This window comes from Mus pahari, chromosome 17, assembly GCF_900095145.1.
Source record: "Mus pahari chromosome 17, PAHARI_EIJ_v1.1, whole genome shotgun sequence".
NCBI classification, from domain to species: domain Eukaryota; kingdom Metazoa; phylum Chordata; class Mammalia; order Rodentia; family Muridae; genus Mus; species Mus pahari.
The window spans coordinates 14,441,684-14,468,572 of NC_034606.1; the positions used below are offsets into that span (position 1 = coordinate 14,441,684).

At 35.3% G+C, this 26,889-nt stretch overlaps 1 protein-coding gene across 5 annotated transcripts in view; it reads right to left on the minus strand.

Annotated features, from left to right (window-relative positions):
- The window catches only part of Csmd3 (CUB and Sushi multiple domains 3), a 1,165,720-nt gene that overhangs the window by 469,192 nt on the left and 669,639 nt on the right, over nt 1–26,889 (minus strand). The gene's annotated exons all lie outside the window — the stretch shown is intronic.

Consider the following 26,889-nt stretch of genomic DNA (forward strand, 5'->3'; position numbering starts at 1 on the left):
TGTGTGTGTGTGTGTGTGTGTGTGTATGTGTTTGTGTATTTTCAAGCAAGTGAATGGTGGAAGAACTTACCATTGGTGCCAATGTAGCAAAATATTAAAATATGATAAACCCTGATGGAAAGTAAATAAAATCCCTTTATTATTCTGTTACAGTTAATAGGGTAAGTAAGTTTTCAAAATAAATACAAGAAATAGTGATTTAAATAACTTAAGTAATGATTTAGGAGCTATATACAGGGCTTGTTTGAGTGAAAATCATTAATAGTGATAATTATTATTAAACAAAGATACTGTAAGTATGAATACTAAGTAATTTTACACAAGGATCAAACTTATATAGAGAGTAGGCTAGAATAGTACTATTGACATTTATAATATTTCAGATAATGGAATTTTGTAACAAACATCTTTTCGTTACTATGTCATGATAGGAACCATAAACTATTAAATTTTCGTGGTAGTATAAAATGTAGAATTTACACGTAGACTTTTTAGAGTCACTTATGTACACATTCATATCATCTGCAAGTAATGATGCTTTGACTTCTTCCTTCACAAATTGTATACCGTTGACCTCCTTTAGTTGTCTTATTGCTCTGGCTAGAACTTCAAGTACTATATTGAATAGATAGCCAAGCATTGGGCTGCCTTTTCTTATCCCTGATTTTAGTGGAATTTCTTTAAGTTTCTCTCCATTTACTTTGATGTTGGCTATTGGCTTTATACTATATATACTATATTATTATTGGTATAATGCTTTTTAACTAATATATACTATATATTATTGGTATATTGCTTTAATATATTTAGATATGTGCCTTGTATTTGTGATCTTTGTAATACTTTTAGCATGAAGGGGTTTGGATTTTTTTCAAAGGCCTTTTCAGCAACTAATGATATTATCATTCAATAAAACAAGAAAAGGTGAAAGGGAATCCAAATTGGAAAAGAAAAAGTCAATGAATTACTATTTGCAGATGATATTATAGTATATATATATATATATATATATATATATATATATATATAATCCTCAAAATTCTACCAGAGAACTCTAATAGCTGATAACTCTTCATCAAAGTGGCTGGATGCAAAATTAACTCAAAGAAATCAGTATTATCCCTCTATACAAATGTCAAAGGGGCCAAGAAAGAAATTAAGGAAACAATACCCTTTAAAATAGCAATGAATGATATGTCTTTGTGTAACTCTAAATAAGCAAGTGATAGATCTGTATGACAAGAACGTTAAGTACCTGATAAAGAAACTGAAGAAGATAGCAGAAGATGGAAAGATTCCCTAATGCTCCTGGATTGGTAGGATAAACATAGTGAAAATGGCTACTTAACAAAGAGCAATATACAGATTCCATGTGATTCCCATCAAAACTATTACACATTTTTTTATTTTGTTTTCAAGTTTTATTTTTTATTCATTTTTAAATTTGTATTAGATATTTTCTTTATTTACATTTCAAATGTTATCCCTTTTCCTAGTTTCCCCTCCAAAAGCCCCTATCTCTCCCCCCCCCTTCCCTGCTCACCAACCCACCCACTTCCACTTTCTGGCCCTGGCAGTCCCCTATACTGGGGCATATAACCTTCACAGGACCAAGGGCCTCTCCTCCCAAAGATGATCGATTAGACCATCCTTTGCTACATATGCTGCTAGAGCCATGAGTCCCACTATGTGTTTTCTTTGCTTGGTGGTTTAGTCCCAGGGAGCTCTGGAGATACTGGTTAGTTCATATTGTTGTTCCTCCTATGGGGATGCAAACCCCTTCAGCTTCTTGGATACTTTCTCTAGCTCCTTCATTGGGGACCCTGTGCTCCATCCAATGGATGTCTGTGAGCATCCATTTCTGTATTTGTCAGGCACTGGCAAAGCCTCTCAGGAGACAGCTATATCAGGCTCCTGTCAGCAAGCACTTGTTGGCATCCACAATAGTGTCTGGTTTTGGTGGTTGTTTATGGGATGGATCCCTAGGTAGGGCAGTCTCTGGATGATCATTACTTCAGTCTCTGCTCCACACTTTGTCTCTGTAACCCCTTCCATGGGTGTTTTGCTCCCCCCTCTAAGAAGGCCCGAAGTATCCACACTTTGGTCTTCCTTCTTCTTGAGTTTCATGTGTCTTGCGAATTGTATCTTGGGTATTTCGAGTTTGGGCTAATATGCACTTATCAGTGAGTACATATCATGTGTGTTCTTTTGTGATTGGGTTACCTCACTAAGGATAATCATCTTATTAGATGCTGAGAATGCATTTGGTAAAATCCAGTACCCATTCATGATAAAAATCTTGGAAAGATCAGGAATTCAAGCCCCACATCTAAACATAATAAAAGCAATATACAGCAAACCAGTAGCCAACATCAAACTAAATGGAGAGAAATTTGAAGCAATCCCACTAAAATCAGGGATTAGACAAGGCTGCCCACTCTCTCCCTACCTATTCCTCTATCTGCCCACTCTATCCCTACTTGGCCAGAGCAATTAGAAACAAAAGGAGATCAAAGTGATACAAATTGGAAAAGATGAAGTCAAAATATCACTCTTTGCAGATGATATGATAATATACATAAGTGACCCCAAAAATTCCACCAGGGAACTCCTAAACCTGATAAACAACTTCAGTGAAGTAGTTGGATATAAAATTAACTCAAACAAATCAATGGCCTTTCTCTACATAAAGAATAGATAGGCTGAGAAAGAAATTAGGGAAACAACACCCTTCACAATAGTCACAAAAAAATAATGTGCCTTGATGTGACTCTAACTAAGCAAGTAAAAGATCTGTATGATAAGAAATTCAAGTCTCTGAAAAAAGAAATCGACTCTCTCAGAAGATGGAAAGATCTCCCATGCTCATGGATTGGCAGGATTAATACAGTAAAAATGGCTATCATGCTGAAAGCAATCTACAGATTCAATGCAATTCCCATCAAAATTCCAACTCAATTCTTCACAGAGTTAGAAAAGGCAATTTCCAAATTTATCTGGGATAACAAAAAGCCTAGTATAGTAAAATCTATTCTCAACATTAAAAGAACCTCTGGTGGAATCACCATTCTTGACCTCAAGCTGTACTACAGAGCAATTGTGATTAAAAACTGCATGGTACTGGTATGGTGACAGACTGGTAGATCAATGGAATAGAATTGAAGATAAAATTTTTATAAACCTTAAAAGCAATTCTCAACTTTATATGGAAAACAAACAAACAAAAACACAGAATAGCCAAAACAACCCTTAATAATAAAAGAACTTCTGGAGGTATCACCATGCCTGATCTCAGTGTGTACTACAGATCAATAGTGATAAAAACCTGCATGGTATTGGCATAGAAACAGATACTTTGATCAATGGAATCTAATCAAAGACCCAGATATGAATGTACACACCTATGGACAGTGATTTTTAAAGGAATGTCAAAACCACACAAGAGAAAAAAAGAAAGCATCTTCAACAAATAGTGCTGGTTTTACTGGATGTCAATATGTAGAAGAATGCAAACAGATCCGTATTCTTCACCCTGAAGAAAACTCAAGTCCAAGTGGATCAAGGACTTTAATATAAAACGAGATACACAGAATCTCAGAGAATAGAAAGTGGCAAATGGCCCTGAACACAATGGTGCAAGAGACAATTTCCTGAACAGAACAACAATATCTCATGTTCTAAGATCAAAAATTGGTAAAGGGGACCTCATGAAACTGAAGCTTCTGTCAGACAAAATACACTGTCAATAGGACAAAATGGCAGCCTCCAGTTTGAAGAAGGATCTTCGCCAATCATACCTCTGACAGAGGAGTAATATCCAAAATTTATAAAGAACTCAAGAAGTTAGACAACAACCCAAATAACCCAATTAAAAATGGGGTACCGAGCTAAACATTGAATTCTCAGTAGAGGAATTTCAAATGGCTGGAAGCACTTAAAGAAAATTTTCAAAGTCCTCAGTTATCTGGGAAATGCAAACCAAAACTACTCTGAGGTTACATCTTAAACCATTCATAAAAGCTACGATCATTAACTCAAATCATAGCACATGATTTCGAGCCTAGGGAACACTACTTCAGTGCTGACAAGGGTGAAAACTTGTATAACCTCCTTGGAAATCCTTTTGGTGGTTTCTCGGGAAACTGGGACTAGTTCTGCTTCAGAACACAGTTATATGACTCCTGGGCATATACCCAAAAGATGATCTACCATCCTACAAAGGCACTTGCTCAACTATGTTCATAGCAGCTTTATTCATAATAGCCAGAAACTAGAAACAGCCTAGACCGAAGAATGGGTAGAGAAAATGTGACACATCTACACAATGGAATACAAACTAAGCTATTAAAAACAAAGACACCATGAAGTTTGCTGGTAAAGGGATGAATGGATGGAACTTGAGTATATCATCCTGAGTGAGGTAATCGAGTCCCAACAGGACATGCACGATATACTCATTTATAACTGGATACTAGATACAAAATAGAGGATACCCATGCTATACTCCACAGACCCAAAGAAACTAAACAAGAAGGAAGGCCCAATTGGAAGTGCCTGAATTTCATTAGAAGGGGAATATAATAGTCATAAAAGGAAAATGGGGGGTGGAGATTAAGAGGGAGATGAGAAGAGGAAGGGACAAGGGGCTAAAGGATCAGGTGTGAAGTGGAAGGTCTATGAGAATAAATAGAAATCTGCAATGGGGTGAGCATGTGGGTGGCATCTCTAGGATGTGACAGAGACTTGGGACTAGGGATTTGCCTACGAATCAATGGGGGTACTTTAGCTGCTACTTAGAGCATTGGGGATATAGCATCTGAAGAGGCCACCTTCAGTAGCCAGGTAGAAACCTATGTCTACCTACAAAACTTTAAGCCCCAAATTTATCCTGTCTACAAGAAATGTAAGGACCTGGGGTAGAGCATAGTCTAAATAGTCAACCAATAACCACCCCAACTTTAGACACATCCAATGGACAAGCACCAATTCCTGGAGCTACTAATGATACTCAGTTATGCTTGCAGACAGTAGTATAGCATGGCTTGTCTCTAAGAGGCTATACTCAGCATCTGACTTAGATTCAGACACCCACAGCCAAACAGTGGATGGTGATTGAGGACTCTTAGGAAGACTAGGAGGAATGAATGCAGACCCAAAGGGATTAGAAACTCCATAGGAAGATCAACAGAGTCAACTAACCTCAACTCTTGGGACTCTCAGAGACTGAATCACCAACCAAAGAACATACATCGACTGGTCCTAGACCTCCACATACATATGTAGCTTGGTCTTCCTGTGGGTCCCTAATAGCTGGAGTCAGGGTTTTCCGAAAAGCTATTGTCTGTATTTGGGATATGTTCTTCTAGCTGGCCTGCCTTCTCTGACTTCAGTGGGAAAGGAAGTTCCTTGCCCCACAGAGCCTTGATGTGCAAGGGGGATACCAAGGAGGGGTACCCTTCACTCAGAGAAGGAAGGGAGGGAGATGGGACAGAAGGATTGTGGGAGGGGATGACCAAGAGGGGTGTCAGTGATTGTGGTAGAAAGTGAATAAGTAAAGGAAAAGTATATAATTCAACAATTATCTGGAAACTCTGAAATTTTAGCAGTGCAATAGTTTGATCATAAGCGGCAAATTATGCAACTTGAAAGAAATACAAGCATAGAAAGAAAGAAAGCCACTAATGGTATTACAGTTTTATATATTCTCACAGGCTTGTTTTGCCCGCAGTAGCAGGGTGGGTACTATTCTTGCATACCGAGGAAGAAGTTTCTCCTTATTGTATCACCATTTGGTCAGTATATTTAGTACTTTTCATACAAACATCTCACTGTATATTTGACAGATCTTTTCATACATTAGACTAGGCATGAAACATCTCAGAAAAGGAGGAAACTGTTCAGATGATATATTTCACTGTTATAAGACATTTTGAACATTGAAATTTAAAAAATGATGAGTACCATCGTTGTTAAAAAAAGAGAGAATCATCTCCTGTGTCTTTGAAATCCTTGTTTGTAGACTCCAATATTTGTGTTATACATGTTTCAGATGTCATAGTGAGCTAACTCTAGGATGGGAGCAGCAAGGATTAGTAGAATCATCTTTTAAGCGTATCTGTCATGGTTGACATTTCATGTTGTTAGTGATATGTGACTATGGGTACTTATAATTACGAGGAATTTTTCTTAACTTCTTTCCAAAAAAGGAATAGAGTAACACACTTATATAATGATCTGATAAAGTGAAGTTGCCAATACAGCACATTGCCTGCTACACATTAAGCACTTGTATTAAGCCATAGATAAATATTAACATCATCTCTAAGCCCAGTATTGCTCCAGATCTGTGGATTACAACAGTAAACAACATAGAACCTCCACTCATCTTTATTATTCTCAGAGAAGTAAAGAGGAAGCATTGAAAGGAGTTATTTTTGTAGAGTTTATACTTGAATGGAGGGTGAAAATTTACAAATGAAAATGAAGTTATACAATTCTCAGAATGTGGTATGTGCTATAGATGAGAATAGAACAGGCAAAGGAGGTTGGGGGTGGGGGATAAATAAGCTCTAAATTTAGCACAGAGGCTAAAGGTAGTTCCCGTTAAAGTGACATTTTAGATAAACATCGAAAGTTGAAATGGTAAGTCATCATTATATCAAAGGTGCCATTCCAGAAAAGGTCATGATTGTGAGTTCAAAGAAAAGCAAGTGGCACAGAATGTGACATATTTTCAAAAGAGTATTTTGTGTATTGCATACAGAAGAAAGGAACAAATAGCAATTATGATGCTCTTGCTATAATCTAGATTATTGATAATGGTGTTTGCCAGGATGGTTGCTGTGGGGTGACAAGGAGAGGCTGATTCTCCTCATACTTCAAAAGGAATTCAAAGGAATTTGCTAGCAGGCTTGAGAAGTTAAGTGGTAGATAAAGTGTCTCTAATGGTTTCTGTCTGCACAACAGACAGAATAATGTAAGATTGTGAAGAAGTAGGTTGAGTTTGGAAAGTCTTTTAGGTAATGTTTAAATATCAAGAAAGTGGTCTGTTTGCATAGAGCTCCAGCAGAACATGTAAGCTGGTAATGTAAATGTGAGTGGTTGTATATATAGCACTGAGCATCAGCCAGTCTAATGAACTGTCAGAGTGAGGTAGAAAAGTCAAGAACCAGGTACATACTGCCTGGGCAGTAGAAAAAGCAGCATAGTGGAGGGAAAGGCCAGAGTCGAGTTAAACAGTAATCAATACATACATGCATTTTATATAACACAGTACCAATGTTAACCTAAGAACATTCATTTTTTGGGTAAAAATATGCAACTGAAGAAACACATAATTTTAGAAACAAAAGAGGTTTCCAAGAGAAAGTAATATCCTAAAATACTAGTAAACGAATTATGAGGGAGAAAAAAAATAAATCTAAAAACAAATACTGCAAAGTTTTCAGTCAGGTTGCAGAAAATCAAGTACTAGACATAGAAAATTAGAGACATTTTGATCCTGACATGTTTTGTTGCTCAACATCAGAGTTTGGAATGCTGGTCTAGGAGAGAGAAGAGAGGGTAAGTCCAAAAGCATGGGTCAGACTCAATTTTATTGACATTTTATAGCAAAGAGAAGTGGTAATATGGTTTGATAGCTGACAAGAGAAATGAAATTAAAATAGCTTTTCTAATTCTAGGAAAGAAACTGTGACAATAATTCCATAGAAAGAAAATTTGGGTATAAGAGATTGAAAAAGAACAAATATTTCATATACTAGTGAACAGATGATTCAATAATGTAAAAAAGAATGGTCAAAATACAGGTAGTGATGCTTCCCTGTGCATATATGGAAATTAACAAGGCACAAAAATAATTCCACTTAAAGTAAGATGGAGCCAAAAAGAATATTTGAAAATTAGTTTCTGTAATTCATTCCACAGTAATTGAAACAGAAATAGAATGATTTCAAATTCTTAGAATAGGATTCATTCTTGTGTAACAAATTCATCGAAAGAATCTCTGATACAACCTGCAATGCATTTGGCATTTACTCAGTTGTCTACATCCTGAAAGCATTGCTCAACAACTGTTTTTATTTCCTTTTATATTTTCAAGATATATATCCTAAAAGAGCTTACCTAATTAGAAGAAAGAAAACATATAAACTGATTTTCTTCCAAACAATTGTCAGGCCCGCCAAAAAACCAATAAATTTGAGTAGTTTTGTGTTTAATTCAAAACACATTCATTTGCTGTCATTTTATTAACAAAATGTGACAAGAATGCCATTATAAATATGGAGTTATAATTTGTGTATGTTTGTTATAAGTATTAAAGTTGCTACTTCTCATTTATATGTGTAAGGGTATTCGTGTTCTAGTAAACATGTAGACATGATACCAATGACCTTAATTAGCACACTGCTTCTGCATTCATCTGAGATTCAGTATGTTCTAAGTATTTAGACAATGGGTATGTTTTGTAATATTACTCAAGGGTATGTCACGGACAACAGGGAAGTAAGTAGGAAAATACATTGTGGGAGGATTTCAGAATGCAAAGATTTTGTTGTTGTTGCTGGCTTGCTGTAAATTGCCTTTATTATGTTTAGTTATGTCCAGTTAGATGGAATTCTCTAAGACTTTTAGTCATGAAGGGGTGTTGGATTTTGTCAAAAGATGTTTCAGTGTCTAATGAGATGATCTGTGCTTTCTTTTTCTTTTAGTTTGATTATGTGGTAGATTACACTGACAAATTTTCATATGTTGAACCATCCCTGCATTGCTAGGAGTCAGAGGAAATAAGGACACCACAAGAAAACCCACAAAATTCACCAACATGGATGCACAGGGACTCACAGAGACTGAGCCAACAACTAGAGAGTCTGCATGGGTCTGACCTAGCCCCTCAGCATATATATTATGGTTGTGTAGCCTGGTCTTCTTGTGGGTCTCCTAACAGTGGGGCCCAAGCTGTCTTTGACTTTTTTTTTTTAACTTCTAGCTTTATTTATTTTTTAAATTAATTAATTTTTTTACTCTCCATACTTTATCCTCCTCCAAGCCGATCCACCCTCTGACTGTTCCACATCCCATACTTCCTCCCGACCCCTTGTCTCCATATGGATGTCCCCAACCCCACACCCGACCTGACCTCTAAACTCCCTGGGGCCTCCAGAATCTTGAAGGTTAGATGTTTCATCTCTGAATGAACACAGACCTGGAAGTCCTCTATTCTATGTGTGTTGGAGGCCTCTATCAGCTGGTGTATGCTGCCTGTTTGGTAGTAAAGAGTTTGAGATATCTTGGGGGTCCAAATTAATTGAGATTACTGGTCCTCCTATAGGATCGCCCTTCTCTTCAGCTTCTTTCAGCCTTCTCTTATTCATTCATTCATTCATTCATTCATTCATTTATTTCATATATGTGGGTACACTGTTGCTGTCTTCAGGCATGCCAGAACAGGGCAACAGATCCACATTACTGATGTCCTGTTCTGGTATGCCTGAAGACAGCAAATCCATAGCCTTGGGAATATTGTCAGGCCATGGGTCCTCTCCTTGAGCTGGATCCCACTTTGGGTCTGTCACTGGATCTTCTTTCCCTCAGGCTCCTCTCCATTTTTATCCCTGTAATTCTTTCAGACAGGAACAATTATGGGTCAGAGTTGTGACTGTGGGATGGCAACCCCATCCCTTACTTGATATTGGAAAAATTGCTGGTGGGATTGCAAGTTTGTACAACCACTCTGGAAATCAATCTGGAGGTTCCTTGGAATACTGAAAATAGATCTACCTGAAGACCCAGCTATACCACTCTTTGTAAGTGCCTCACCATGCCACAGGAGCACGTGTTCTACTATGTTCATAGCAACCTTCTTTGTGATAGCTAGAAGCTGGAAACAACCTAGATGTCCCACGATATAAGAATGGATGCAGAAAATGTGGTTTATTAACACAATGGAATACTACTCAGCTATTAAGAATGGGGACATCCTGAGTTTTGCAGGCAAATGAATGGAACTAGAAAATATCATCCTGAGTCAGGTAGCACAGACCCCAAAGGACATACATGGTATGTACCCACTAATACGCGGCTATTAGAAAAAAAAATTACAGCATACCCAAGAGACAGTCCACAGGACTCAAAAAGGTCAACAAGCTTTTGTGCCAAAATGAGGATGCCTCAGCCCCACTTGTGAGAGAGAAGAAAGCAATCACAAGTGGGGAGGAAAAGAGGTACCTGGGAGGGAAAGTGGACAGGGGGAATAAGTGTGTGTGGGGACCTGGTATTTGGTGAGGGAAAAGGACAAAAGCCCTGAGGGCCAGCAAAAAGAGTGTAAACAGGCAACCTTGGGAGATAGGAGGTTGGGGGGACTCTCCAGAATACACCAGAAACCTGGGAGGTGAGAGACTCTCAGGACTCAAAGGGAGGGACCTTAGATAAAAATGCCTGACAGTGGGGAGAGGGAACTTATGTAGCCCACCACCAGTTGGAAGAAAATGCAAATATTAAGAAAACTTAACCTGTTTTCATATAGTAGGTAAAGACTTAGCAGAGTAAAGCAACACTGATGTTTCCTGTTTCCATGTAGAGTAAGAGACTAGGCTGCAAGTTTGAAAATAAAGCATTGAAACAAAAGGATTCAGTCACCTCTTAAAAATTTTTAAATTATCTATACATTTATTAACATTGTTTAGACAAGAATAACTGAAATTCATCCTAGTAGTTTAGATCAATGTTTTAAAATAATAAATAGGAAATGATGATTTGACAAATGGTATTTTGCCTAAAAGTAATGCTTAATCAATAGTGCTAAGCAGCAAAATGATACTACATCAAATCAATAATGAAACAAAAGCTGCAATAAGTGATTCATGTTATAATAGGTGATTAATAGTCATTTACATTTCAGCCAGGCAGTGGTGGCGCATGCCTTTAATCTCAGCACTTGGAAGGCAGAGTCAGGTGGATTTCTGAGTTCGAGGCCAGCCTGGTCTACAGAGTGAGTTCCAGGATAGCCAGAGATACACAGAGAAACCCTGTCTTGGAAAACCAAAATAAACAAACAAACAAAAAAAGTCATTAAAATCTCAATTTATGCTACAAGCTAATGAAATTTAAAGACGTAAAATATGACTCTGACAGAATTTATTTTGTAAACAACATCTGTCTAGTTGGTCATAAAATCTAATAAATAGGAGAAAATCCATGCCTAGTATTGATAATAATAGCAAACTACCCATGGATGAAGAGGTGAATGACCTTAAAGAGAAGCTACTATTACAATTTTCAAAGTGTAAATCTTACCCCTCATCAAAGAAGATTATTTGTGCATCAGATGATGACTATTATGGGGATCACAAATGGTCAAAAGACAGAGCATACGTGAATATGAGTTGCGCAAATACAATAGATAAATTCACAACACACAATTAAAACTAAGTGAAAGTGGGTGCACTAAGTTTGAATGAGCCAAAGAACTATGACATTTGTCATGAGATTGTGTCTTCTAAACATGGTACGAATCTTCTGCAGATGAAACATCAACCCTGTGGTTGCCTAAAACCTAAATAATGAGAACACAAGTAAAGTTGCTCGTGTGGATGGTGGAAATTTCACAGGCATCATCTATAACTGAAGATCTACAGGGAGTTGGTGGATGTAGAGAAAGAATTTTCTCTAGGGATGCTAGCCTAGTCACACCCCATGAGGTCAGCACAAAACGCATATACATAGAAGCTATATTAAATGGATACAGTAGAATCATATTTATGTACATACCATACATAGCATAAATAATCATTAGGGATCAGGAGCTTGGGAGACAGTGGGAGGACAGGGGAGGCCTGAGAGGGGGGAAGGGGAGAGGGAGAGGGACAGATGTGAACATGGCATAAATACAGCAGTCATGTTTGAAATTTGTAGAACATAAAAAATCATAAATTAGGCAATATAAAATGCTGAACACATAACAGAAATACACTATACCCATAGTTATGCTACACTGTTTTATGCATGAAAATAAATGTCACTGGTAAAGTAAAACTTCCCATCTGCACAAATTGTGGGGGCACATGCTTTAATCTAAGTACTTGGGAGGCAGAGCCAGGTGGAATCATTGAATGAGGCCAGTAGGATCTACAAAGAGTTTTCCAGGACAGACAGGTGGACATAGAGAAATCCTGTTTCCAAAACCAAAAACAATGAAACAATTGTTATTACCATCCTCAGTCTCCTTGATTCAATGAAAGCCAAACAACAGCAATAACTAACTACTTGGAATGGTTATATTTTTCTAGATGTACACATGATGTTATATAGATAATAGTTTATATGTTGTTAGTGAAGGGATGGCTGCATTAGTTATAAAATACCCAAGGTATGTCAAAGAACTAGTTCATAAATTCCATCAGATTTTCTACTACCAAAATACAATATAGTTAACTGATTCTTTTGCTACAGATCTCAGATTATATGCAAAATGACATAAATATATAAGATGTAGTTTATAGAGTAATCATAATTTTCCTGATTCCTTTCTAATTTTGTTAAAAATGTGAGCAAATTACTTACAATTGAACTAAATGGACAAAGAATATGAACTAAATGGATTGAGAATTTAGATTTTTGAAGGGTGTAATATAGTATTTTTAGGTCCTTAGTAATTTTTAGTGAAAAATAGCATATTTTCTATTTCTGGCTTCAAAATTGATATTTTAGTAAAGTTACTATAGTCCAATATATGAAATTGAAAGGACGAATCAACATTTAATTGTTCTGCTCTTCCCATTGAGAACATTCTAAAATATCTGTGCTTTTACAACATAATTATTGGGATCCGGGGTTGGTTATACATTAGTATATTTTACATTATTTTTTTTGTTTGTTTAAAATAGTTAAAGCTTATTCCAGTCTTGCTAGGGAAAAAAGGGAAAAGAACATGTTGTTGATTCTAAAAGCCATTTGAAACTTATTTAAAATGTAGACTCAATGTACATGCAGTCATTTCATTAACCAAAATGAATGATATTTGACATCAGATAATTAAGTTTTAGTATTGAGTAACTGACTTGCCATTTTTTCCACACCATAAACCATTGAGTTGCATTGGCATCAGTTTGAAATTATCTGGTGAAGTGCTAATTTTGTTTTCTGACACACAATTTCATGTTGTTTATCATAAAAAAAAGGGGGCTCTAGCATTGTAGTTAATTGGGGGTAGTCATGTGATGGAAGATGCAGCTCATTTGGAAGCCTTAAAGCTTTGTCAGCTGGAACTCTAATTCCATTCCATTAAGATTAGATAAAGTGTTCTCAAGACAATAAACAGATTATCACAACCTAAGAGCACTAGTAAATTCATTAGATGAATGGCTGCAGAATGCAAAAAATCAAAAATCAAAAAACAAAACAGAACAAAAACCCAAAGATAATAAAAAGTTCAAAATCCTTGGCTGTATGTATACATTCATATTGTTCATATTATATGTTACATATTTACCAATGCTATATTTACTTTTGGTAAATGTTAAAATAAATTTATAAGTCAAATAAATGACTTATAAATACAAATGTGATAAGCTCCAGTATTGGAAAGCAAAGGGAACAGACACTTGTAGATCCAAGCACCTATTATTTTAAGTATACCAATTTTTCTTAGTTTTACTCCTTCAAATTTTACTTTGCTTGCAAATTTTTTTGTATTTTTGAACAAAATTTTGTCTTATAGATATATTTTTATCCTGTTACTAGTATTATTCCCACAATCTTTGTGGATGCTGTTACATGTTTGCATACAAAATTCTTAGTTTTATTTAAGTATGGATTTATAAATGCACTTCATATTAGATATTATTTAACCTGAGATAATTTGGAGTGTTTATAATTAATCTTTCACATATCATAGAAGCTTATGATTTTAATTCTGTTTCTTCTTTATTCAAATCAAATTATTCAAATGAAAATATAAAAATTATACACCAAAATAATTAACCATATATAAACTTATATAACTTAATAGACTCCTGTACAGTCAGAGTAATCATCAAAACTGAGTCTGTAGAGGATTGTATTCAGTTTCATGCTTTCACTATTAAATATAATTTTATTCATTTATCTATGACTAAAATGAAGAAATATATGACAAAGTTAAAATTAGGGAAAAAATTAGTTTTGTATTTTCTCTCCTAAATTTATTGCCTGAATTCTGTGCTTCCTCATGCTAATATCTAGTCCATACTTTTCATTTCTGCATCTTATACTGTACTCTTATGTGTACTTGTTATCTATATCTATATCTATATCTATATCTATATCTATATCTATATACATACATACATTCTTTACAACGTTTTGAGTAGGAACGGAAACATGTATTACTTCTTCGGTTGAGACTGCATGAGGTTCATGAAAATATGAATATGACTAGGGTACAAGTTTTTAAAAGTATATTTTGTGATTAAGGGAGAAATTTATCTTGGGTTTGATGTAGTGTGGCAGAAAGATCAGTAATGACCTTATGTAATTTATCCAGAGATACTGAGTAGGGACACAGGTTTAGGAAAATAAAATAGCCTTGGGAACAGAAAAAAGGGCTGAAGATGGGAAGAAACTAACAAAGAAGCTATTATTTTATTTAACAGTATATACGAGCAATATGTATAGTGATAGAAACAATTATGTATGTGGTTTGATGGTAAAAAGCTCAAGATGATCTTAATTGACTGTTATTTCTTTTCTTGGCACAGTAAGGAGGAAGTCTACCAAATGATTTTAAGGAGAGAACAAAGATGGTATTAGAAAGTTCTAAAGTTTCATGAAATATGAAAGTCTGATCTTAGAGAATGGAACAGAGGTTTTACTTATGCACACACACACACAAATTCACAATGCAAAACATCAGAATTTTAAAGTAATACTCGAACTAGATAAATGTGTCTTTGCAGCTGAACATATATTAATCTACTTTTAGATGTAGAAAAGATCATTAGCTACTTGAGTTTCTCCCTTAAGATCATGATGAAATCTTTCTGCCAGAGAGGTGAAATGAGACAATACACATATGAAAACACAGCACGAAGACAGAGAGGGAAAAGTGAGATAGACACAGGGCAGAAATTCTAGGCTATCTGTGAGAAGCTGGAAAGGGGATGGAATGGCTATGTTGTAGCTTCACTTATTCTCAGGGGGAAAGTTATTTTCACTAACATAGGAAATGTGCCTCCAAAGCTCTGACAACATTTTTTGTTGTTATTTTATGTCAACCAACCATTGGTAATAGTTTATATTAAGAAATTGATATTGTTACAACAACTAATACATCAGAGAGGTATGCCAACTGGCAAAAAATATCATTTGAATTCTAGTTATGATTTTGAAACACAGTCCGTAGATAAGAATATAGGCTGTAAAGACAGAACATCAACATTTATTGGGTGTCCCTATAAGTTATTAGTTTTATGCTTATTTCTCGTGCCAGTGTATGAAGGTCAGTAGCCTATTATATAGAAAACTTAAAAATAAATTTCACAAGAAGTTGAATTATTGATAATAATAAAGATTTCTGCCATTTCTTGGGTGGTAATATTTTACATTCATCAGAATGATGATGACTGATAACACAAGTAACAACTCATGCTAGCAAAGACATGGAATATATGTAACACTAATTAACTAATGGTGGGACTGTGATATTGTACAAGCACTGTGAAATCAATGTGGTAGTTCCTCAGGAAAATGTAATTTAATCTCAAGATCCAGCTATTCCAGTTTTGAGCATATACCTAAAGGACAACTCATCCTATTACAAAGACACCGTGTTCACTGTCACTCTTCAAAATAGGCAGAAATTGGAAACAATCTAGATTAGCAAGAGTAAAAGGATAGATGATGAAAATATGATATATTTGCTTAGTAGACTATAAAGTGTGAAAAATGAACTCATGAAATTCAGAGGTAAATGGATAGAACTAATAACAAAACTTCCACAGTGACATAACCCAGAGCCAGAAAGAGAATTATGACAGCCACTTATGTGTGGATATTAACTGTTAAAGTTAAAATCCATACCCAGCAAGGTTAGGTATAGAATAAGGGACTGGATGTAAAATATGTTTTGGTAGGGAAGGGAAATTAATAGATATAGATAGATGTTGGGCGCTTTAACAAGACAGTAAGTTGGGAAGGCAGAAGGGAGAAGAATGAGAAAGGGGTATAAGGAGACCCAAAATTAAGGGACACTTGAAAAGTAGTACCAAAATCCAATATAGCAGAAGTTTTCTAATATATTAGAATATTCTAATATTAGAATCTCTCTGTGTGTTTGTGTGTGTGTGTATGTGTGTGTGTGTGTGTGAGTGTGTGTGTGTGTGAAGACCATCTAAATAAAAAAAATTGCCAAGTAATGGGAAAGATACAGCTTAACAGGACATTTTTTACCACCAAATTAAGTTTTTAGTCCCAAGATTGAGTTACATTTAATTTAGTTGCGTTGTTGGCTAAAGGAGTCCCACGGGTATCCCATTTGGGAGCACAAAAGTCTGAGTAATTTATATTTCCAGGGAAATATAAAATTCCCATAGAGATTAGCTGTTGCTAAGACCATAGGTTTTTCCACTAACTGAAGGCATGTCTCAGTTGGTGAAGACAAAATCTACAAAACACATTGAACACGTAGAATTTGAGCTGGTGCCCATGTAGAGCTAACACACATATGCTTTAGCGTGTTTAGTATAGGAAGGTACTTTCCATGCTACCAAAACAAACATGTAAACAACTGACTCATGTACAAATCCTTTGATCTACAATGGTGTCCAGTCTGTAAAACATGCTAGGGCAAAAGAGACACAAACCTTGTAGGAATAACCAACTAGTATCTAATTTGAATTAGGGTCCACTCAAAGAGATAGGACCCATACATTATTACACTGTTTGGGAGACCAAGAACCCAAAACTAGATTGCTCAAGGAACTTAGGTAAAACAAAGTAACAAATATATGAAAACAAACAATAAAAATTAATGATAAAATTGCTAATACTGATATTTTGTTATACTCATAGAATAGTGCCTTGTCACTATGGAATCCCTTTCCTCAGTGCAACAGTGACTGGAATGTTATAGGAATAAGCAACAAATCACTTTCTGATTGGATATGAAGCTTGCTCCATAATTTGAACCTCGTAGCTAGGATCATTAACAAGACCTCATATCCATGACTAACTAGGTTCTAACCTTTAGAGAATGCCCTAAAACTATTGTTTTACCAAATGAACATTTTAATAATCTGCTTCCTACGTTTTTCTACCCATACTTTAGTGTATTTCTCAATTGTCATAATAGAAGTGTTCTTCGGTAGTAGGTAGTGATTAAAGATGCACAAGCAGTCAATAAAAAGACTTAAAAACTGTAGAAGTTTTAGCATTCAGTGGGACCTATGTACCACACCCTCCTCACAAAGCTCAGGGATAATTGAGGAGGAGAGGATAAAAAGATGATGCAAGCCAAATTAAGTAGACATCTGAAAAAAAAAGGAAAAAATAAATATATATGTGTATATATTTTTATATATAAATATGTATACATAAATATTTTATGTAAGTATATATTTATGTTATTTATATATAAGTATATATCTAGATATAAATATGTAATGTGTAGTATATATAAGTATATAATATATACACATACAATATATAAGTGTATTTATATGTACATATATTTTCTGATCAAAACAGTTTCTCCATTGACAACTGAAATTAATATGAATTCTCATCTGATATTCATTTATTTCTAGTTTTATTAGATTAATATTTATGTTACCTTCTACTATTATATTCTTTATTGAGAATACTAATATAATTAGCTGGAAGTTCCTACTAATTGACACTGGGAACAAGAAAGAGAAGACAAGTAAACCTATATCTGATGACATTTCAGAGCCTTGCTTACAAGTACTCAGGACTGGATAGACTATCAAATTTCACATTTAATAGATGCACGGTTCTTTTAAGTTATGCCATTTATTAAAATTTAGATTTCTATGGCTACTCTAAAACTATTATTTTTACTAAATGAAAATAGCAATAATCTGCTACCTAAGTTTTTCTACTCAAACTGTAGTGTATATCTCAACTGTCATCATAGAAGTGTTTTTTTGTAGCAGGTAGTGATTAAAGATGCCAACAGGTCAACTAGCAAACCTGTTTAGTTTACTCTAAAACAGATCACTGTCCTAGAAAAACAAGGCCTTTTGAAATTGTTTCTATTGATTTATCAAGTGCTCTTTGGTAGGAATATTTGTCATCTAGCATGTGCATTTCACCTAGATTTTATCCCATTTACAAATATGATAAAATCTTACTTAAAAATTAAATCATGTACACAATTGATCACAAAAGAGAATTTTCAGCTAAATACTGTTCATGAAACAGCTTCATTCTGAATGTTATGTTTATTAATCTAGTTTACTTTTAAACATTAACCACAACATTATGTGATATTTATCTAAAATGAACATGGGGTAAATGATCCCTTTTGCTCTTCTTTCTGGCTCAATTTAATACTATATTCCTTGTCATTGAGAAAGCCTATTAAGCTCTTGTCTTAATGTTTACAGCCTTCTCGATTAAAACCTTAATATGTGTCTCTCAACATAGCTTTGTCTATTCGTGCTCATACACCCTCTATGTGATTGGCATAATCCTTACTTGTCTGCTATGCATCCTAATTTAATTGTAAAAGATAATTAGTTGCTTATACCTTTCTGCAGTACTACATTTTTCCTGTGGGCTTTCTTTCTATTTGGAAGCTCTCTTGGTTGGGCATCAATATTCAGTTCCTGGCAAATGAGCAATCATATGTTAGGATTTCCCAGGACTCTGAGTTTAGTGGTGCGTTCCCAGATGTATGTCTTCTAGAGGTTTTGCTATATATCGTAAGTTCATATTTTTATATTTACCTTTATGTTTGTTTTATTGAGACATAATCTTGATCTCTAACTTAAACTGGCATAAAATTCACCATGTAGCTCAAGTTTTTCTGGAACCCACGGAAACCTTCCATCCTCTCCTCTGAGAGTTGGGATTATAGGCATGACTCACCACTTCTACTATAATTTCTACTTACTCTGTTTTTCTTGTTTCATTATTCATTATTTCCACATTTTCTCTTCATTCTACCTGTCCTCTGTCTATTCCTTCTTTCTGTATTGAGACCAGTGTTAGGAGTTAAACTTAGTGTCTCACACATATGAGGTAAGTGTGCTTCCATTGACATATATCTCCAATGTGTTGTATATTTCTGCTATGAGAGAGAAATGATGCTTTCACTTAATATTTCTACTTAGTGAGGGAGGGAGGAAGAGAGGGAAAGAGGAAATTAGTTTTCTCATGGAAAAGTGTGAAACAGTCTTTGGCCAGAAATTAGAAAGAGAAATTAGAAGTTTTTAATTTAGCCAACTCAAAAACACGATAAGCTGCCTCTTTGTACTTTTAGTACTTTGTTATTTTAAATGTTACTTTATCCTTAAAATAGTTTGAAGTAGCTTTAGTATTATTAGCATTTAGTTCTTGTATGAAATTTTAAGAAAGTGGAGACAACCATCATAGAGACTAAAATCTAGGGGAGAGATAAGATTTGAAGTAAAGCAGAAACAATTAAGTGGATGAGCCATCAGCTGGCTTTCAGCGGACAGCAACATTGGCTTGAGGGGAAGCAGTGAGCAAAATTAGATAAAATAAAGCAATATGCATCACAAAGCATGTTATCTCTGGAAACTTCTGAGAACCTGAGAGAATATGAAATATATTAATAGGTAGAATATAATGCATTTTAATTAGCATTACCTCAGAGTATAATACTGATCCAAATGTCATTTGGGGTGATTGAAAGGACAGCTTCATCTTTTTAATTTAAGGAATTACTAAATTAAAGTGCTAAGACGCTTCACAATCTTAAGATGCTTCACTTATTAAGAATAAGTTATTAATCTTATTAACATTTGATTTTGTCCAATCTTGTAACTAAAGACAGCATTCTTTGGAAGGTACAGGGTGTATGTAGGCTTCTGGAACAGAATTTTAAGGAGAGATGTTTAATGTGGGATTGTTGTTATTCTTGCTAGGTCCTAGATATGTGGTTCACGCATATTGTGTCAATGGTGTTATTAATTGTACTGTATGATTCTCAGAAGCGTCCTGATTTGAAATACAAGTCATAGAGTCACATTAACAATGAGAGGAAAGAAAACCGGATGTGATGAGATCATCATAAAGCTGTTGGCTGTGATGAAAACAAATTCAGACACTGTAACTGCTGACCCTTAATTCTTAAGGATTATTACCTATAATTCTGAAAGAAGCTTGGCCTGCATATCTCATTTATGAGGTAACAAAGAAAAAAGCCACTCTCTCCTGACCTTTCCAAATAATGAGCTGATGATTCTATTACTGTAGATACGTTTTCCTCCACAAAGATCTCTACTGCAAATTAAAGCACTTAGTGTCTGAGGTACATTATTTATTATTGCAAATCATTGTCTAAACTCATCTTCTATTCTTAGAACAAGATTGTATTCTGAAGATAGATTGATAGCTCCGTGAAAAATAGTTTTGATCAGTAATGAACATGTAACAACCACACAGTATTATGCCTGACCTTGGTTTATAGCTAGTAGTGTCACTGCTGCAGAGGAATTGTGAAGATTTATTACTTGGGCAACCATAAACATGCTTCTGTCATCCTAAGTTCTATAAAAATAGAAAATAAACTAATGCTTAAAATGGTTAGCCATTCACTTTATTAAATTTGTATCACAAAACATAATGTAAAAGAAAACAATGCTTCCATCAATTTTTTGAGGGCCTTAGTATATAGATAGTCATCAATTCTGTTCACAAAAGGAAATTCATGACATACAATTCCTTGTGAGGTAAATGGCTACTTTCATATTTATTACTATATAAATAGACCGTTGAACCTAGTACAAAAAACAGTTCTTTTATCACATCTTTATTTTGAGTTCAAAGTTTGTGATGTAGGCCAAAGAATGATGACATGCTGAGCACTTCAGAAGACAGATGCTTAAGTTTCAAAGATTTGAGAGGTCCTGGGGGAAAGTGGGGAACAGTCTTGAGTATCTTCATTGCAAAAATAACTCTTGGCATGATCACAATGTACAAATGAAAAGTTAAGTTGAAGGATATTTTTATTGAGCTTAATAAATGTTGTTTAAATCTCCATAGAAGTCCATACCATTACTTGGCTGAGGCATAGGTACCCGTGTGTTTTATTTTGATTACTGTTTTGAACTTTCCATTAATACTTACATTTTGAATAAATTTGTTTGATGTATTTTAATACTTATATATTTTCATATAAATTAATATGTACTTTTATCATAGATTATGTCATAAATTGAACAATTTAAGAATATTTTTATGAAACATTTTTCTAGTTGAACTTTAAGAATTAGTATTTTCTACAGTTTTTAGGAATTGTGTACAAACTATGCCAATAGAATAGTTAAAATATGTCTAAAATACTTTCATTACACAAGTTTAAAATTTAGATTAAAATACTAAAAATTACTATTTTCTGATGAAAATGTATATGTTTGTATTACCTACATTTATAGTTCATAACCAAATTGTCTGAGTTTGCAAATTATAGAGATGATTTTTACTCAGTATTTGAAGGTTTAGTTATCCATACTAAACCTTGAGCTTGAGCCAAGCATCAGGGTCCTATAGGTACATCTTCATAGCACAATGGAGCATGAAGTATGAAAATAATGCATGTTAAGGATCAATAGCCAGTTGATCATCTATTGCTATTTCCTCTACCTAGGCCTGAAGTCCAGAAGTTTCTATAACCACCCTAAATAGCATCATCAACAACTAGGGATCAAACACAAACCTCTAGGAAGAAACCGTGTTCAAATCGTACAATGCTGAAACCAGGTTTTCTTCAGTAAGAAGTTTTTTTTGTTTTGTTTTGTTTTTTTGTTTTTTTGTTTTTGTTTTTTTGTTTTGTTTTGTTTTGTTTTGTTTTGTTTTGCAAGAGAGCCATACTGGTTCTTCAACAGCAGTCACAACAGTCACAGCAGTCACATCGCTCCAGTACCATGGCTACATATTTACACAACAATGACTATACAGAGGGTGAGAATAAATTTAGTAGTTTCATGCCAATTTTACTAACTATAAAGTTTTCCTCCCTGGCAAGTAGAGTCTCAATACACAGTTCAGGGTGGCCTTGAACTTAGAGATCCTGCTGCCTCAGCCTCTAGAATGTTAAGATTACTGGGCCATCTCACTATGTAGAGCTAGAAAGTATTAATAATGTAAGCTGACAATGTGCCAGCTCATAAACACTGAGGGTCATTTGTTCATTAGTAAACTGAATTGTTTTCTCTCATGTGAAATAATTTTGCCTTTTTAAAAAAATTTACATCCACACCAGGAATGTGTAACTTTGGTCCTTTTACTGGATATCTTTGTGTCAACTTGACACAGCTGGAGTTATCACAGAGAAAGGAACTTCAGTTGGGGAAATGCCTCCATGAGATCCAGCTGTAAGGCATTTTCTCAATTAGTGATCAAGGGGGGAGAGCCCCTTGTGGGTGGTGCCATCTCTGGGCTGGTAGTCTTGGGTTCTATAAGAGAGTGGACTGAGCAAGCCAGTGGAGGCAAGNCAGTAAAGAACATCCCTCCATGGCTTCTGCATCAGCTNCTGCTTTCTGACCTGCTTGAGTTCCAGTCCTGCATCCTTTGGTGATCAACAGCAGTNTGGAAATGTAAGCCAAATAAACCCTTTCCTCCCCAACTTGCTTCTTGGTTATGATGTTTGTGCAGGAATAGAAACCCTGACTAAGACATATTGGTACCAGCAGAGTGGGGTATTCCTGTGACAACCTGACCATGTTTTGGGGAGGACTGTGGAAGGACTTTGGAACTTTGGGCCGANNATCCACTGCTTGTGGACGTTGTACATCGTGGTGCGCACTAGGCTCCGCACCACGATGTACAACGTCCACAAGCAGAGTATTAATAATGTAAGCTGACAATGTGCCAGCTCATAAACACTGAGGGTCATTTGTTCATTAGTAAACTGAATTGTTTTCTCTCATGTGAAATAATTTTGCCTTTTTAAAAAAATTTACATCCACACCAGGAATGTGTAACTTTGGTCCTTTTACTGGATATCTTTGTGTCAACTTGACACAGCTGGAGTTATCACAGAGAAAGGAACTTCAGTTGGGGAAATGCCTCCATGAGATCCAGCTGTAAGGCATTTTCTCAATTAGTGATCAAGGGGGGAGAGCCCCTTGTGGGTGGTGCCATCTCTGGGCTGGTAGTCTTGGGTTCTATAAGAGAGTGGACTGAGCAAGCCAGNGGAGGCAAGNCAGTAAAGAACATCCCTCCATGGCTTCTGCATCAGCTNCTGCTTTCTGACCTGCTTGAGTTCCAGTCCTGCATCCTTTGGTGATCAACAGCAGTTTGGAAATGTAAGCCAAATAAACCCTTTCCTCCCCAACTTGCTTCTTGGTTATGATGTTTGTGCAGGAATAGAAACCCTGACTAAGACAGTCCTAAAAATTAAATTGCTTTTTTTTTTTTTTTACAAATTGCATTCTCTGATTTTCTTATCAGCCTGTTTTTCCACTATCTATGTAGACTGCCACACAATAAATAAACTTTAACTCAGGGTATCTGACCAGGCTTCCTTACACACCTGCTCTCAAATACTATTATATTCCCCCACCCAGCCTACAAAATTTTAAAAAATAAGCTTTTTTAAAAAAGAAAAAAAAAAAAGACCGTTTTACTGTCTTGTAAATAAGATGATGTGTTTAAAATATAGAACACATTCTCTTATATCTTATGCTTTCATGGGAATTCACACATAATTTGTGCTCAGTTATCAACCTACTACAATATTTATTGATCTGTGGTGATTTCCACAGAAGCAGCAGCTGATTTGAAACCCAAGTTTCCTTGGTTCTATTGAGGTCATTGACGACTATTGACTACCTTAGTTGGACCACAGGACAGTAGCACACTGCTCATTTTCTGAAATCGATGTTTCTGTTTATATTCAAAACCCTCAGCAGTTTTTCTCAAGCTCATACAGTTTGTAAGATTACTACATTTGTTCAGAAAGATACCTTATAATAACATGTGATGGTGGGTGGGAATTCTATTTGCCATTTTAAGACTAATTCCAATAAATTATATGTGATCTCAAAAAAAATAGTATAACTGCTCAGAATATCAATTTTTTATACTTCATAAAATATTGAAAGTACCTTTTTCCCTAAAGATTCTATGTACACTATTAAATGCTATTATTATACTTGCAATGATAAAAGGATAATGATAAAGAAAATGTAGTATAAACAGTAGTACATATAGTTGTAGATTTTTCTCTAACATTAGAATTATACATACATATGCACATTTAATAGTTGAAAAGTTAAAAATATTAATTTAAGAAGTTTTTCATATATATCCTATGATATTTATAGACAATCATGTAATATAATCATGAAGAATTCCATTAAAAACATATAATTATATATTGTAAGGAATGCATACCATGAGATTTGATTAGAGGAAATGCAATCTGAATCTTATTCAGCAATCTTGCTGAATATAAATGGCCACCAAGAAAATCTTGGAAGCGCTAACGGAAATTGTGCATTGGACACTTCCAAAATATCTGTACACAAATACTTTGGATTTTAAAGTTCTGCTTTCAGGATATTTGGTACTATTTGCACATGACTTGTGTTCTAACTCGCCTCTCCTGTGATAAACCCAATGACCAAAGACATATTGGTGTGGAAAAGGATTATCCATCAAGAGAAGCCCTGCTGAGAACTCAGTGTCAGAACTGAAGCACAGGACATAGAGCAATGGTGAGTACCAGGCTGGTATCCACGGCTTACTAATTTGGCTTTTTTTTTTATACAACTCAGGAAAAGCTACATGAGAGTGGCATTGCCTCAACTTGGCAGAGCTTAATAATTTAATATCAACCAACAGCGTGTTCCATGGACCTGCTTACAGAACAATATGACAGACAATTCCTCGATTGATGGTTTCTTCTCAGAGGATACTAGAATAGTGGTTCTCAATTTTCCTAATGCTGTGATCTTTAATAAAATCTCTCATGTTGTAGTGACCCCCAACTCTAAAATTACTTTCATTGTTATTTCATAACTGTAATTTTGCTACTATTTTGAATCATAATGTAAATATTTTTGGAGTTAGAGGTTTGTGAGAACTTGTTCTCTAGTGAAAACAAAAACTAGGTTACAAAAACTAACAACCATATAACATCTTTATTATACAAAAATAACTAAATAAATGACTTCCAGAAAAATCTCTTTAAAGACATGCTGACAAACGTCTTTTGTCCTGTATTTACATTTCATATCAGTAGACAGATTTATTTATTTACTCTAAAACACATTGATAAACACCTAATAATCTAAAATATTTCTTATTGATACTATATAGAAAGTTTTCATTTCTTCTATCCCCTTTCATCTTTATTTTTATTAGATATTTTCTTTATTTACATTTCAAATGTTATCCCCTTTCCTGGTCTCCCCCTGAAAACCCTCTATCCCACCTCCCTTCCCCCTTCTCACCAACCCACCCACTCCTGCTTCTCTGTCCTGGCATTCCCTTACACTGGGGCATTGATCCTTCTTAGGACTAAGGGCTTCTCCTCCCATTGATGTCCAACAAGGCCATCCTCTGCTACATATGCAGCTGGAGCCATGGGTTCCTCCATGTGTTTTCTTTGGTTGGTGCTTTAGTTTCTGGAAATTCTGGGGGTAGTGGTTAGTTCATATTGTTGTTCCTCCTCTGGTCCTGCAAACCCCTTCATCTCCTTGGGTCCTTTCTCTAGCTCCTCCTTTAGCGACCCTGTGCTCAGTCCAATGGAGCTTGGAATATCCAAGATAATATTCACATTCCAAATGAAGCTCAAGAATAAGGAAGACCAAAGTATGGATACTTCGGTCCTTCTTAGAAGGGGGGACAAAATATCCATGGGAGGAGATACAGAGACAAAGTGTGGAGCAGAGACTGAAGGAAAGGCCATCCAGAGACTGCTCCACCTAGGGATCCATCCCATATACAGTCACCAAACCCAGACACTATTGTTGATGCCAACAAGTGCTTGCTGTCAGGAGCCTGATATAGCTGTCTCTTGAGATGTTCTGCCAGTGCCTGACAAATACAAAGGTGGATGCCTTTTTATCTTTATATGACAATTTGACAATCACTTACCCATTCATGTAGATTCCCATCACTCTTTTGTATCTGAAACACTAATGATTCTAAGATAAGTAAAACATCCCTTTACAGAATATACAGTTATATACGTAAAAACAAACAAAATATTGAAAATGACATATTAAGCTTATGCATTTTGCTAAACTTCTAAGAGTAATGATTCACACTCCTCTCCTGAGGAACACTAATTTATTGATTGTTCCTTCTTGAGGAAAAGTTACATATATATGAACAAGTGATGTGTGAGCTCTGAAGATAGAAAGATATAGTTCTCAAACAAAATAAATTCATTGGGATAGGTAGAAAGTCTTTGAGGTAGTGTTCATTCTTCTTGAGATCTTTAGGACACAGTGCACTCTGAATTGCTTGTACTTTTTCAACTTCTACTCCAAACCCTACAAACAAATTTCACCAAGTCTACACAAAAATGGTTCTAGAATTAGATAATCATATTTCTGGTAAAATTTGCAGCACTATCTAAAGCAGTAAAGGTGTCTGTTAAAAAACACCTGAAAAAATGTTCAACATCCTTAGTCATCAGGGGAATGCAAATCAAAACAACCCTGAGATTCCATCTCATACCAGTCAGAATGG